This window comes from Larimichthys crocea, chromosome VIII (genome assembly GCF_000972845.2).
Source record: "Larimichthys crocea isolate SSNF chromosome VIII, L_crocea_2.0, whole genome shotgun sequence".
Taxonomy (NCBI): Eukaryota; Metazoa; Chordata; class Actinopteri; family Sciaenidae; genus Larimichthys; species Larimichthys crocea.
In genome coordinates, this window is record NC_040018.1 from 13,867,778 (window position 1) to 13,884,027 (window position 16,250).

At 40.6% G+C, this 16,250-nt stretch overlaps 1 protein-coding gene across 1 annotated transcript in view; it reads right to left on the minus strand.

Moving 5' to 3' along the window:
• The window catches only part of zfhx3b (zinc finger homeobox 3b), a 328,353-nt gene that overhangs the window by 217,603 nt on the left and 94,500 nt on the right, over positions 1–16,250 (minus strand). Inside the window, exon 3 of the mRNA XM_019270499.2 lies at positions 10,716–10,820. The gene's annotated coding sequence lies outside the window, so the exon portion shown is untranslated. The remainder of the gene's footprint in view (positions 1–10,715; positions 10,821–16,250) is intronic.

Genomic DNA, 16,250 nt, shown 5'->3' on the forward strand with positions numbered 1-16,250 from the left:
CTTTCTGCCATGATCTTGTAGGTCAAAGGAACGATGAATGTTATTTTTCCAATTGAAAAAAAAAAAAAAAAAAAAAGTGAAATAATCAGAAAGCAATAATACAGAAAGCCATGTTGCGCCACTGGTTCTTCCCAGGTCTCCGACTTGCATGTGTAAAATAGAAAACACATGCAAGATAACATCTACGACTATGGTGAAAAAGTTGAAGAAATACACCCCTGGTGAGAGAGCAAATAAATAAAATTTGAACTGCCTGAAAAAAAAATCTGTCTTGTGATTTACTGAAATATGAGTTGCATCACGAAATATGGTAAAAAAAAATAAACAAAAATTCAATCACAACACGAGCGTGTGTGTGTGTGTGTGTGTGTGTGTGTGCGTGTGTGTTCCACAGTGAAACGAGAATGGCCTGTAAGCTGCATAAAGCAGTTGTTTCTCTCTTTAGGGAAACAGTCTACAATTTTTATTCACCCGTCTTCCTCAGAGGGAACAACTGACCTGACAACTAACCAATCCCCATAAAGCACAGGGAGGTGGCAAAGACAGGATGCGAACCCCTCTGCCAAACTCCTTCATCATTGACAATTATTCTACTTTAACAAAATCAGTGGTGTGAGCTGAGCCAATAAATCATTATTAATCTCCATTCTGGACATGGACTTGAACATGTTTCAGTTTACTAAAACTTCTACAGGAGCAGGTAGGGCCATGAAAAAGGTGGAGAGGGATGGGGACTGTAGTTAGCCAGGGACTATCCCCCAGGGCTGGGAGGGTTCCTCTCCTGCTCAGACAGGCCACGCTGGTGGAGGAGGTCACAGGCTGCAGAGCTGGTTTAAAGCTTGCCGCTCCTGGGGAACAAGACGGACAAGCAGAGGGCACAGCAGCAGGGACGCCCCAGTAAAGACCCCTTCATCTGGACTACACCTGGGGGAGCCCACGGGCCACCCAGCTCGACAGCACAGCACAGAAGCTACCTCACACACACACACACACACACACACACACACACACACACATTCATAAATAGAGCACTAAGAGTTGTAAAAGTGGATCTACAGCAGTGTGTGAACAGAATTCTGGACACTTTTTACACAATAAAATGAAAGAATAAAAAAATATAAGGTATTAGCAGAAAAAGATGGCAAGTATTGGACAGATTGGGAATATACTTTTCATGAGGTGATTATTGAAACACTATTTAAAACTTTCATCTGTGCTCTTTTCATTAGGTATGAAACATCTACATTTCATATCTTTTACTGAATACAATATTGAGTCTCAGTATGAGCATCAAATGATTGATCTGTCATTAATTTGCAAAGACTTTACTGTAATCACTTGTTTCATCTTCTACCAAGACTTTCCTTTGTGATTGTGCTCTGTGCTCTATTGCAAACGTTCACATCCTTCAGAGGTTCTCTTAAAAGAAAATGCTAATCTTAATTAACCTACATCTGTGAGATGTTTGCCTTTACTGGGCATTTAAAGGCTTCTTTCACATTGAAAGTTAGTTTTAAATAATCATGTACAGCATTTAAAGCCAACAAAAGCGCTACCTTGTTTTGTTTTTTTTTTTGCTATGAAACTTTTACTATTAGAATAGATCCAGGAAGCTGGCAGGACTACAGCACTATACTGACTTATAAGAGGGCCCAGGCCACAGCTAACATTTTAAATTACATCTCTGTCTATTGTGTCTTGCTTGAGCTTATGAGAGGGTCCCTGGGGCACCTCCATTTTCCCAGAAACTCCCTCCAAGGCTCTTCAGGTTAACATGCCCAGTTTGACTATTAGATCAATAGTTGTAAATGACTTCATCACACCAAAGAGGCAACTTTCTGGACAGAATTGGTCCCACAGTTGCAACTTGACAGGCTTGTGCTACAGGGAAGTCCAGTCAATCTAGTCATGTTACAAATCTAGTGTTTCTCCCCCAAAAAACTGTTCTGCAGTGGAAGAAAAAATAAATGATCTAACTGGCTGTAAAATTTCACATCATTTGCACAGTTCTGTTTTTTCCAAAGCAAAAATACATTCAGAAGATTTTAACAACTTGCAAAAAGAGTGGGGGTGATGTGCTCAGCTACAGTAGCTGTGGGGAGAGGTGAGAAATCCCCAATGATATCATATGGCCTTCCTGCACCTCTTTTGTTCTTATGGGATAAGGGGTGATGTCAGTTCACTCCCAAGCCTTCCTAAAATGCCCCCAAAGCCTGCCTGGCTCCTGAGTGAGAGTGTGTAATCGGTCCTGGCAGAGTGCTGGTTAATGGGGGGCACAGGGCCATGGGTTGGAGATGTATTCATGTGCGTGGCGTGGAGCCTGGACCCAGGGTGACACTTCTTCATTCCCGCTGCCTCAGGCCAGGATTAGGATTGCGGCCAGCCTCACAAAGCCAGCCGTAATGCAAAATCATTTTCATATTAACCTCGTCTCTCCTCTCTGGGCCTGACAGTGGACAGGCCTGCTCTCTTTGGTGCTCAAATTATCCTCAATTACTGGGGAAAGGCCAGGCGAGGGGACGTCACCTAACCTTCACCATCTGTTAGGTTCAAAGCTTTAGCAGTCGGCCAGCCCGCCTGTCTCCTGCCTCCCCTGACCTTTTCGCCTCGGCCAGCTCCTGCTCTATACACCCCTACCTCCCCCCTCAACTCCCCATGATAGACCCGCCCTCTCTGGACACAGCTGGGAAGTGCATGTGCACACATCACATTAAGGGGGGAAAAGGTTATGTCACGCTTCTTCAACAGAAGATATGAATATTCAAAACTATGCACAGGCCAGGGCAAAAGCTGTGTCAAGACATAGGTTAAGTCAGTCTCCTATGGATAAGCCAGTACTTTTGAAGTGAGTGCTGTTTTTATTGGTTATGAATTTTAAATGGAATTCAAACTGGATTAAAAACAAGATCCTCCTCTCTTTGATTTTCTTGTTTATTGCTGTAGTTTAACTAACAAATTCATATGACTAACGAAATATTAAGATTTTTAAACAATATTTTTGTGCATTATCATTATTCATGTTTCTTCAATAGTTTCTGAATTCTGCTTTATTTATGTAAAATCTCAAAGTTTTTAAACACTGCTTAATTATAGGATTTTTTTTGAAAGATGCAAATCTTTGAAAGTATTTCCCTTATTTATTTTAGTTTACAGGTTTGTGCTTTTATTTAGTTTGCCATTACATATATTGCAAAAGTAATTAAACATTCATCTATATTTGAGATTGTGCTTGTGAAATATTTAAGAGCTCTTATTCCTCGTATAGTGAATGCAGCTCTTAATAATGCAGACAGTGTTTTCTGTTTGTTTTGAGCCTGTGTGTTTTAGCAGTTCCACTGTGTCCATTTGGATTTTCCAGTCTGTCTGGCCACTTCGGAGGCCCCCTTTCTCAGGTCAGCTGGCAGGACCTGATGGCTCTGAAATAACTTTTAATAAGCCTGCTAAATAATAGATGGAGTGTTGGCTAAAATCAAGCCAGGAGGAGTAGGGCTGAGGACAGCAGGCTGCAGAGACAACAACCAGGACCCAAGCACTTCCTTTGCCATCATCATCATCAGCAGCAGCAGCCATGTTCAGTCTCCTGCCTCACCTCCTCTCCAGACCCAGACTCTCTGGGGTCAGGGGTCGTGGACTTGACCTTGTGGCCCCCAGGAGAATGTTCACTTGGTTTGGGGTATAATTTGAGATTTATACGGCAGGAGGCCCTGTCTCAGGCAGCATTATGCCTCATTATCCTTGGGTCCTCTCTGTTCACAGGGTGCAGCGCAGAGCAGATGCATCAACACTCTATTTTACTTACACCTTCACAATCCTACAATCAATACCTCCAACTGACAGCATCATTCATTTAAATACATACTGTATTGAACTGAAGGGAAAAGATGACTGGAAGTCAAAATTCACTTCAGACAACATGCAAAAAAAAAACAAACAAAAAAATTCCACTTGTGATATTTAGATATACGTTTTATGATATTATAGTAAATAAAGGGCAAACACAGAAATGAATTCCAAATATTGGCACAGTAACGGTAAAAAAAAAAAAAAAAGATTTAGGATTTGTCTAATTTAAAAGTTCAAATCATTTTAATCACAGATTCCTTTGATATCACTTATGGATGAATTTTGATGTTCCTTATTTTTTTTATGTTAAACTTCACTTAGACGTGTGTTCAGTCAATCAGGGTGCCTAAATCCTAGATAAAAATGTAAAATGCTAATTATGTTTATTCATTTTGATTTTTCTTGTTGCTGTTTAGTCCAACTTTTTTTTTACATGTGTGCATCATAGATTGTTGTTCAATACAAGCATAAAATTAGCCTGTAAATGAAAATATGCTTACTTTTCTTTTTATAGGCCTTAATGAAGCAAGCTTCCGGAATTCTTGTCACTTACTGTACAAAATGGAGTGATACCTTTCAGATGCAAGCTAAAAAAAGAGTGATCATTTCTATTACGTGTGCTTCACTCTAAGTGGGTCCCTGTGGAGGACAATTTTTTTGAGAGATCTTTCCTGATAAGAAACAAGCCCTGCATGCATTAATATTACATTAGACCCAGCATCACAGAGCCATCTGCTCAGTCAGGTAGAGAGCTTTTCATTGACATCTCCTTATCATGTTAATATTACACTCATCAAAGAAGTCTACATCATGGAAATGGAGCGAGGTGGGGGTGTGCGGGGGGATGCAACAAAACGCGCAAAATTACGGATTATTCTTATGAGGAGTCTAAAAGGAGGAACAGACAATAAAATGGATATTTAGGTCACATATTCACTGTAATGCACAAGAACGAGACAAATGCCGCAGGAAAGGCGTCGTTTGCGCGTGTGCCCCGGTCGAAAAAATATGACATGCATGGCCAGTCACACACACACACACACACACACACACACACACACACACACACAGAGAGAGAGAGAGAGAGGGAGAGAGAGAGAGAGACTCCTCAATGCCGGCAGCAGGAGGGGTGCAAATCTCCAGCGAGAGGGAGACAGGTGCAAGGCTCTGCTCTCTATACTGTAGCGTAAATGCATTTAAAGTCCATTCTTACCACACACACACACACACACACACACACACACACACACACACAGTGGGTGGTGGGCTTTTGTTGGCACGCGTGTGCGTGCTCTGGCTGTGTGCGCCAGTGTATATATTTTCATGTGAGGGGGGGGAAAAACGACAAAAAAAAAAAAACAAACACAAAGAAATCAGAGGATATCATTTTAATTGTACCCTCTCTTTTTTTTTTCTTTTGTTGGTGTTTGGGTATTGGTTTCTTCTCCGTGCTCGTCGGGCACGGTGCCATCCTCCTCTAGAATTAACAAAATAACTCCTCTGAACACGTGTCAGGTTAACAAAAGGCGGAGCGCAGACTGGGAGGCCGGGAGGCGGACGTGCGCTCGCTTGTTTCTGTGCCAAACTTTGTCACTCTCATTTGAATGTGAATGGTATTTACCACTGAGAGCTGCTTTATAAAGACCCCGTGTCTACAATACACAACCTCCTTTTCTGAAGGAGTTTTCAATTAACGCCACCACCAACCAACCAACCAGCCCCCCTCCCCTTTTGTCAACTAATCGGGGCTAATTAGGCATTATCGCGGGGTAATAGCTTGTATTAATTGCCTTGCGGGGCCAACTGTTGAGGAATTTGGCGAGTGATCCAATTGAAACTGACAAGTTTATTCCGTCTATTTAATATTCATTATATTCTAATAGGACACTTGTTTGCATGAATACAACAATTAGGTCCGAGACACGTGAGCAACACGGCAGACCTGCGTTTTTATTTGTAGAGCTCGAATTTGAAAATTTAAAATGACTATATTTTACAAAAAAATATATGTATGTTAATAAATTATACTCATGTAAATTAGCGCATAAACAAACAGCAACACGTTTTATTCAAGGAGAAAAATCTGATTTGTATTATTATTTAAATCTGATTTAATATATTTTTTTTTAAGTATCATGCAGTCTAATATCAGGCCTACTCTTTATGCTCTGCAAGTTTTTGTCACACCGTCCTGTCAAAATGTATAATAAAATAAAATATACATATTTATATCACTTTATTAAAGTCTAAACTGCAGTGTCAAATCTGGATAATAAAGCTAAAGCAATCCTCATTTGACTACATGCAGGATGTATTTCTATTTTTTTACTTGACGCTGAATTGGCAAACACATCGCATTGGGACCTGCCACAATCAGACAGTTTGTTTTCAAGTTTAAACTCTAAAACATCATTTATTTATCCCTCCCCTCCATCTCTCTCTCTCTCTCTCTCTCTCTCTCCATCAGAAGAAAGAAATAATAATGTTTATTTAGTCCTCATTATAAAGAGTTCTCCTCAGTCATTCAGAGACCAAAGAGATTTCAAACATGACATCATAGTTACTGCAGGAACTGACATATCATGCAGACGATAGGGCCTGTAGTCTTACATAGACCAAAAATTGATGTGGAACAAAAATAGCAACTTGAAACATCAATGCAGGATGTAAATGTATCTTACTCGCGAGAATGTTTGATCATTAATCAATTAACATTTGTGAAACAAAATAGTCCGTGTTTGGAAAAAAAAAAAAAGAAAAGAAAAAGAAAAACGATGAAAGGAGCCGAGCCACCATCACGACATTTAGAAAAGAAATAATTAATTGCCTGCATGTTTCTATTTATATTGGTTACAGTAAGCTATTAGCCCCCCCACACCCGCCTTCCCCCCTCCTCTCTGTGCCATCCTATCCATGAAGGGCAAAGATGGGCCTACATGTGAAGCAGGTCAGGACTGCAGGATGCAGGGAGAGGATGGAGATGAGGGTCGGGGTGGGTGTAGTAGGGGATAAACCCCCCTTTTGTTCTGTACACTACACATATACCTTATTCTATGCTGAATATTTTAGAGGCCCAAACAGCTGAAACCATCTGCAGGCTGACTATATTATGTAAATGTGAGGCCTGAGAATTTCAGAATTAAACGTCTTGCTGGAAATATTTTTTAATCAGTTTCAGTTTTAATTTCTTCATGAATCTTATCAACTGAAGTTTGTTGGGGGTTTTTTTCTGTTTTTTTTTTTTTGTTTTTTTTATCGTGACAATGTAATACTGCTGTAACAATGACATGCAGGCCACTAACTGAATGAATCAGAGGGTCCAAAAATATAAAAACAAAAAAAAGGGGGGGGGACCAAATGTGTAAAAAAACACCTGGAGAATTGTCAGAAAAAAAAAAATTATATATATTATATATATATATTATATATATATATATATATCTATATATATATATATATATATATATATATTATATATATATATTCAGGAGCCAGAGAACCACTGGGTATTTGTCCTCACCACAAGAGCCGGTGAGCATCACTCACTCTGCGCTGGGTGTCACAGCCGTTACATGGAGGCATATGGCTCTCAGCTGTCCCCCCCGACACCCCCCCACCCACACACACCCCCGCATCTGAACCCCAACGAGCTCCGGTGAAGTTCAAGGTCTCTGCAGCCAGTGACCATTAAGAGATCCGGGAGGACACAGACAGGGAGCGCCTGATGTCTGGGTCCCTCTGTCAGACCATCAGACCAATAATAAAATGTTTAGCTTTAATATTATTAACACACATTATTATTATTATTATTATTATCATTATCATTATCATTATTATTATTATTATTATTATTATTATTATTATTATTATTATTATCATCTAATTAATTAATTGAGTTCGGTTTTAATTGCTATTTGTTAACTTTGCTCCCGGTGATGGTTTCTGCTCGAAACTGATCTATTAATATTCATCATTACAGTAATTTAGACACCTGTCAGAAACAAAGAAATAAATATATAAGTATAAGAATAATAAAATGCGTCACTACGAATTTTAACTACGAAACGTTTCAGTCTCGTGTTGTTTACAGGAAGTAAAGCCTTGTCGCGCATTTCAGAAATATAAATGAATAAATAAATGATTTGTTTGTTTTTTAACGTGTCGTTTAAATTGTTAAAGCACTGACTGGACATCAGAGTCATTCATTTCTAAAGCTGAAAAGTTGAAGCTGTTCATATCGGAGGCTCCACGCTGAAGGCCTTAATTAGACAAATACTTTCGTTCGTTCGTTGAAGCAATCAAAAACTTTGATCACACATGACTATTTTTGTTATCAACGTTTTAGTGTTCATTCTTTTCTTTTTTTAAAAAGCTGACATTACAGCGGTGATAAACACTGGTTGCAGCTCAGCTTAATTAACAGCCCATCAACTCCTCAAAATGAAGTAAAGGAGCCTGCAGTTACTGACACCTGCCTGATTGTTTGAAAAACATTCGGTAAAAGTGACTGTATATAAGTGTATTTATACTAATGCAAATTAGTTATGCAATTGCATTGTAAGACAGGGTTGTCTGAAAAATTAAGAGACCCTGATGTGACTGTCATTTCTGCTTTCAACACTTGATTTTGTCCTTACTGCAGCTGGAAGCTCAAGTTTTTTTGTTGTTGTTTTTTTGTAGCAGATTCCTCCATGAGAAGCCAAGCTGTCCAAAGTCATGCCACTTTAGAGAAGAAACCAACATACAGTTTGAAGTGATTTAGTTCATTTATATGATGAACATATCTGATATAAATTTGCCTTACACGATAATGATACAAATCGCTGCAGCAATTGGAAAGAAAAAAGAATGATTATGTATGCAGTTTAATTAGAAGTAATTAATAAAATGTTTTGGGTGTTTTAGGGAAAGAAATAGGTTCAGCATGCATTGTCACATCATGTGGAAACGTGTTTGAGATTAAAATTTGCTAAACACTATACTGAAGGGACACAAAACTTTTTTTTAAAAAAATCATTTTTACTTTTTATTTTGTTTACAGCCCAGATTGACTTTTTTTTTTTTTAAATGAGACAGAAAGAAAGAGCAGAACAAGAGTATGAATAAGAAAATGAAGATGCAGACAGAGCAAAGAGAGAAAAGAAGAAGTAGAAGAGTAGAAGGTTGTGAAGCGACAGAGTCAGATGCATGATGCAGTCAGTGGATGATAGGTGGTCCCAGGTGTCTGTAATGACATCAGAATGAGAGAGATCCTACATCTGCATAGTGGAGGAGATCCTGTTTCCTCAGAAAGTCTCTTCATGAGAGACAGGTCACGGCCAATAGCCTCTGTCTGACACGTAATTGGTGATATTGATTATAGGTTATCATATGCTGCAGGCCATTTGTAAGATAATGCTGCAGGGGTTAATTTGTCGGCCATTAACCTTTTGGACTGGTGGGTATGTACGTGTAAATTAAGTTTAAAACAACTTCTAAATGGGTCACCTAGCCTCATCTAATAAATGGAATGCTAACGTATTTAAGTTATATTACTGTACAACACCATGCATGATGACAGTTTAAACGCATTTGACAGGTGGGCACTCGAGCAGCAAAAAGGTTAAGATTTCTGAAAGGCCGTCATGTGCTGTCCAAATTTACCCCCACCCACACCCCCAAACCCAAACCCACCGCCTCACCCTCGCAAAGCTTCAGAAGCAGCACCTACAAGGAATTCTTGTGCTGACCCTTTAGAAAAATATCTCATCATCTAAAAATGAATGTGACATTTACAGGAAACACTTTTTCCTCTTCCTTCAAATCTGCGAAGTAGCTGCTTGCCTACATGCCTACAGGACTCTGAAAGTTGATCCAGTCTGTCAATCCAAATTAACGCTTAAACAAGTCACTTTGTAGTAATGTAGGAACTAAAGAACCAATGTGATTTATATTCTTCCACTAAGGAACGTGGATATGAAAAATGTCTGTTAAATCAGTTATTAAAATGATCACATTGACAGAAAACTATCATGTCGGTCGCCATAGACACACAGTGTTTCATAAACATCATAAAAGGCAATGTACTGATTAGAAATGGAGCTAAGAATATCTGCTGTAACGTCTGCTAAAGGTGAGTTCGCTAACAATTAGTGCCTTTAAGAAAATATAAATGAGTATCTTCATATTTCTATCTCATTGTCATGATTTTTTTTTTTTTATTTAAGAAAAAAAAATGCAACATTTCAGTCACCACTTCAGGGCAAAAAAGTAACAAAGCAGTCAAACAGATTTAGCTGCTTCAGAATCATCACAGTTTGCCACATATTTTGGTTTTCATCTCAGCGAGGAAAAACACATCAAATACACAAAATCACAGAAAAGAGAAAAGCTGTAACCTTTGAGAAAGTCGATCAGAGGCGATCAGAGGTGTAGAAGCACCTAGTACAGCCCAGAGCAGTAAAGACAACCCACTTCAACTTGAAAAACATGACATTTGCCACCTCGGAGCACAAAACGTGTCTCTCTAACTCTACACCTGTAAACCTGTAAACCCACACAATGTAGATCAACAGGGAAACCAAGCTACTGTCACTCCAGCAAACACTATTAAAAGTTACTCAGTAATGGGCGTGCATGCTGTGTACAGTGTGTACACAAGTGTGTGTGTGTGTGTGTGTGAGAGAGAGAGAGAGAACGAGAGAGAGCGAGAGGGGGCGGAGAGGAGGGAGGAAGAGAGAGAGAGAGAGAGAGAGAGAGAGAGAGAGATAGTGTGAAAAAAAAAAAGTGAAAGCATGAGTGAGTGCTGGTCAGCAAATCAGTCAGTCAGCAAAGCTCAGTTGACAAAGTGAAACAGAACAGGGCAGCTCCACAGAAAAGGAAAGCACATGTACCTGTTTGGAACAGTCCGGTGGCAGGATCAGCCCTCCAGTTTGGCATGCATTAATTATCCTCTAGAAAGATGGGCGCTCTATAGGCTCGCTCCTGACCCGGCACTCCTACTGTCCACACAGTCAAAGAAAAGGATGGATGGAGAGGAGCAAGAGAGAAAGAGGAAGAGAAATGGGAGACGAGGGGAGAAGGGAGGCAGAGAGAGAGAGAGAGAGAGAGAGAGGGAGAGAGAGTCAGATCCACTGCTGCCCTGACACCATGACTGGTCCACGTGAGATTGATCACACACACACACACACACACACACACACACACACACGCTCACACACTGAGGCCTCTGCAGTGACAGGGGGGAACTGCCAAGAAGTAGCATGCTTTGTCTAGCCTGGGGGACACACATGCACAGACGCACAAACGGCCACAACGCACGTGCACACAAGTGCATGTTAGAGACGCGCGCGCACACACACACACACACACACACACATGCACGCACTTACACGGACAGACACACTCAAGCACACACACGGCCAATGACTATGCTCCCGTTGTATTTAAAGCTCTTTTTAATAAAATATTAAATCCATAACTTTGCTAAAACCGGACTCAACATTAACCATATTTATACTACTTATTCCTCATTCTGTCATGTCTGTCTATGAAAAAGATTTGGTGTTTCAGAAGCTCTCATTAGCATTCATCGGCTGCCCCCTGCACATCTGTTCAGCAGTCTAATGCCTGTTAGGTTGCGGGGCAGCTGAAAATGGACAGCAAAATAAAAAAGGTCAAAAGTCTGGCACTGAGAAGCGAGAGGACTGCAATTACACACAATAGACAATAAAAGAGATGCATGTGAGCGGCGGCAGTGTGCCTGGCCTCTGCACCTTCAGGGAGGACAAGGTTCACACTAATCTCATGAATGCCTTAGACACACACACACACACACACATGCATGACAACTACTTGCAAACAAAACAATTGTCAGCATAGAGCCTGAGAGCAAGAAATTGTAAAACTGACATTTATGTTTATGTGTGTTTGTTTGTTTTTTAATGCTTTTATAAAGTGTGTTCTTAAGTTACTATGTTACAGGTTTACTGTCACTTTATTTTAGTGGATTTTTTTTTTTTAAATCAAGTAATTACTGACTGCATACTTCCATTACATACGTACTGTAAGTCAAATAAACATGAACCAGTGAGATATAAGCAGTGAAGGTGATGTTGAAAATCAATTTGCATTGCATTAACCAAACATAAAGGCTAGCAGTTCAGTTCTCGACTGCTTAGAAAAATCACATTTCCAAAATCAACCGTCCCCTTCAGCCATCATCTCCTGTCACCAGCCAGGAGGGGCTGTCTCAGTCAGCTGGCCTCTGTATGCAGATTGATCCAGATGGACATGGCGTCCAGACCTCCAGTCCCCCATAGACCCTCTGGCTGAACTTGACTCCCAGGACTACAGATGGGAGGGAGGGCCCCTCACCTTTGGTGAACCCTGGATCCCAACCCCCTCCCCCCCCCCCCCCGACACATACACACGCACAAACACACACACACAGACACTATGGCAGACCACAGACCGCCACCTATCTGGTATTAACAATCATTCCAGATGGAATTCAGGTCGCTTTCCCAACAGCTATCATCACAGATAGCTGATCAATACTGGGACATTATCACAGAACGCTTCCTCAAACACAGTGTCAACATGCGCGTCCTGGTCGGGGAGTGTGTGTGTGATCACTGAGGTGGAAAGGAGCCGTGGCCTGACGGTTACGCAGAGGAGCCTCAGAGAGGAGAACCCTTTGAGCAGAGCTTGAACCCTGGGGGGCTGCAGGTTTGACTGGCTATGTTGCTGAGCATGCTGGGCCACAACTTAAAAGGAGATCAGAGGGCTGTACCTCAGAGCAGCAAAGCCGTCTTCCTTCCTCCTCATCTCTTTCCCTCTCTCTCTCTCTCTCTCTCTCCCTCTCCACACTCTCAGCCTGTCCATTTTCACCAGACTTTTACAAACCACTGTACATTTCACTGTGAATTCGGGACAAACATTATGCCATTTGTGCACAAAATACACGAAATATGAGATATTTCTGGCACAGAAAGGCAACAACAACACCAGTGACATTTTGCTTTCCAATAGGTTTCAAATGAGTTTCTGTATCAGCAAACATAGGTTCTCAAAGCTCTAAGCATCCATGTCCCACCCTTTCACTGACCCCGCGACCCTAGGTGCTACAATCAGTGTGCAGTCTGAGTTGTTGTCTTGCTTGGCTTCCCTTAGGGCCTTTTCTGCCATTCTAACCTTGTTTCTGATCCGGTCCTGCTCTGCTCTCCTCTCCTCCCTTATGTTCTGCCTGGGTAATGCCGTTTCCCACTCCCCCTGGTAAGTGTTTCATATATTGGCCTTATCGGAGGCCTATCTACACCACACAACATTTACCTTGCTGGAGCCCAGCAGAGAGAAAGCCTGTATCTTCATCAAACACCAGTCAGCAGGGAGAAAAAGGGGATTGAGGGACTGCTTTATGAATTATTGAGATTAAAATCTTTCTCTTATTACCTATCCTTTCCTTCTTCCATTCCATTTTCTTCCCTTTCTTTTTCTTTTTTGGTTAAATTTTAAAACATTTATATCCCTCTGTTCCTGAGTAAACGAGCTCGGGGCCAGTTTTCCATTAAAAATAAAAGTTGAAGAGAGGAGGAAAGAGAAGAAGTATGTAGCTTGGTCGGTTTTAGTTTTTAGTCATCTTTAATCAGCCCGGTGTTTCTGTGCTGGGGAAGAAAAGAGTCAGATGAAACAACAGAGTAATGATTTTTTTCTTACTAGTTTTCCTCAGTCTTGGATGCTGGAAACTTAAAAGGAATGTAAAAAGAAAGACTTTCTTACCTTTTATTATTACTGTCAGTGAGTCCTTGCTCATCCTGACTTTGTTCAGTGGTCTAAGTAATTTTCCAACTTATTAAAATAATGATGCATGAACAATGTACTTGCCATTATCGCAGTCCAGGTATTTTTGAACGGTGGATTTATAGCTGAGAGCCTGAGCCTTTCTTTAATGATAGTCTGCCTGTATCAAAGAGACTGACCTTAACCTATGACATGATCTCTTTCTAGTTCTCATTTTACCTGCAAATGTCTTACTTACAGGTTTAAACTGCATTAATTCATTGGGAAGAATACATGAGCAGAGGCACAGGGACATTTTTCACTCATGCAGTACAAGATATACTTCTGTCAATCACAAAACTGTTTGATTTGACAAAACTGTTATAAAGAAAAACATTGCCAAGTGGTGTTCTCTTGAACACGCTTTCTGGGTTTCTGTGGTTCATTTCAATCAAACAGCATCTGACTTTATCAATTAATTCAATCTGGGCTGTAGAGCAGAGACAGTATAATATTTATTATTTTTTCATAATAAAATAAAACAAGTGGGCACACTATTTCATTTAAAAGAAAAGTTTTTGTACTTTGACAAAACCCTGAACTGTGTCTTTGTCAAGGTTTGCTTCAAAAGAACCTTGTAGATTTCCGTAATTCCGCCTTTTCAATTTCACACATAAAGCACACAATGGACATAAAGGAGCTGAAGACCATTATTCAGGGAGACAACCTGAGTTCAACTTGCAAGTATGTCCCCTTCTCTGAAGTGCCATCATAACTAGAGCATAAGAGCAAAGGTCACATGGCCCCGCAGGAGCCATCAGAACCCAGGAAATAATCCAAACGCTCCATAGAGGGCACTCAGCGTTGGCCAGTGGACAAGTCAAACTAGAAGACAGAGTCAGCTGCATCACAGCAGGCAGCTTAAACAATGTGTGGCTCTCACATACTATCTGTGGTCTCAGGCCTGCTATTTATGATGCAGATGTGATACAAGAGGCTCACCAATGTGGTCATAGACCATGAGCTGTGTGTGTTTAAATGTGCTCTTAATAAAATATTTCTGGGGCTGTGTGGAGTCGTGGTCCCTGCGCTCATTAGAGGTCTCTGACCAGCTTGATAAGTGCAGCTTGGCTCCATAATGATTTATTAAGGCTGGGGGTGGGGAAGGCTGGTAGGTCCAAACTGCCTCAGGACACTCCAACCACAGAGACATTTAAGGGTAAAGGCTTGGAGTAGAGGGTGTCTCGGAACAGATTTACATCATCCAAGATGCATTTCAAAATGAATTATGTAAGACGAAATGAAATACATAGGACTTTCACAATTTTTGCCACTGTTTTTCCCCGAGCTCTTTTTTCTTCTCTTCCTCCCTTCCTCCCTTCCTTCCGATGCTCTCGTCTGCATCGCCCTCAGGTAAATTCATGGCCATTTGCTTTATACAGCAGAGCACTAATGGACAGGCAGGGGGACATGAGGGATAGTGTTTAAAAATGAATGGAAGAGAGATGTGCACAAACAAACAAGCCTGACTAATTCACAGGTTTGGACTAGGCTATGATGGACTACATGCACGCACACCTGAGAAGTTAGAATAAACTTACATGGGTTGGGGTGTTTGGGGTAGTGGTTTATGGGGTCAGGAGCTTTGTCATATGGCTCTTTTTCCTCTGTCAGTCAGCACAAAACATCCACAAAACATCCTATTTGATATAACCGCTCTCTCACATCCGGCATAAATGTTTTTCTGCAAAACACTCACTTAAAATTGTCAGCAGGTTATTTTAGTGAATATGGGGCTTTAATATTGATTCTTTCTTTAGCTGGAAAAAAAAAACGCTCTGGGTAAGCTAGACATCTGCAAGCAGAAAGAAAGTTATATTTACAAAATGGAGCAAGTGAATGAATCTATACGACCATCTGCGTTTTTAAATGAGCGTAATTCTTAAAGATGTTCACATTTTCTTAAAAGAAAAATATAACAAATTAAATAAGAATGCATGTGAATTGTAAACTACAGCTCCTTTAATTGAATACATGCAACAATTTTGTCACACAGGATCAGCATTAAGTACAGTATCATGTTGCTGTGGTTGCCCCAACAAGTCTTAAACTTCCACTGACATTCAGTCAAAGAGCATTTATTCCAGTTTTAGTGCATCCTGTCTGCCACATGGTACAGTAAATTATTCTCAAGGCCTGATAATATAATATTTGTAGTAGTATCACAAGATGTCGTAATGTGTGAAGGATCATATAAGGAGGAAAAAGGAACGCCTACGTGAAAGGAACTAGACCTATGTATCAGGGTGCGAACAGGTGTGGAGCTGGTCAGCAGACAATATGAGCACAGAGCGAGCTCGAGAGACTAGTGAGTCAGGAGGCATCTCAACAGTGAAAAGCTTGGTATCCTCCAACAGAGGAAACAGGCTTAGTGGTTGGAGGATAGATCTTTTTTTTCCTTGCCACAGTTAATTTTCAAATCTCCAACATCCTATGGCTGTCTGTTTTTCTTCTTCTCCTTTTCTGTTTTTTCTGCTTTTATTCTTTTCTTTTAAAATGAAACTGGAGCTGGGGCGGTGATAGTGATAGATGGCTCAGCGCTCTAACACTTTATCCAATCCGGCGCAGATTTCATCCAATAAAGAATC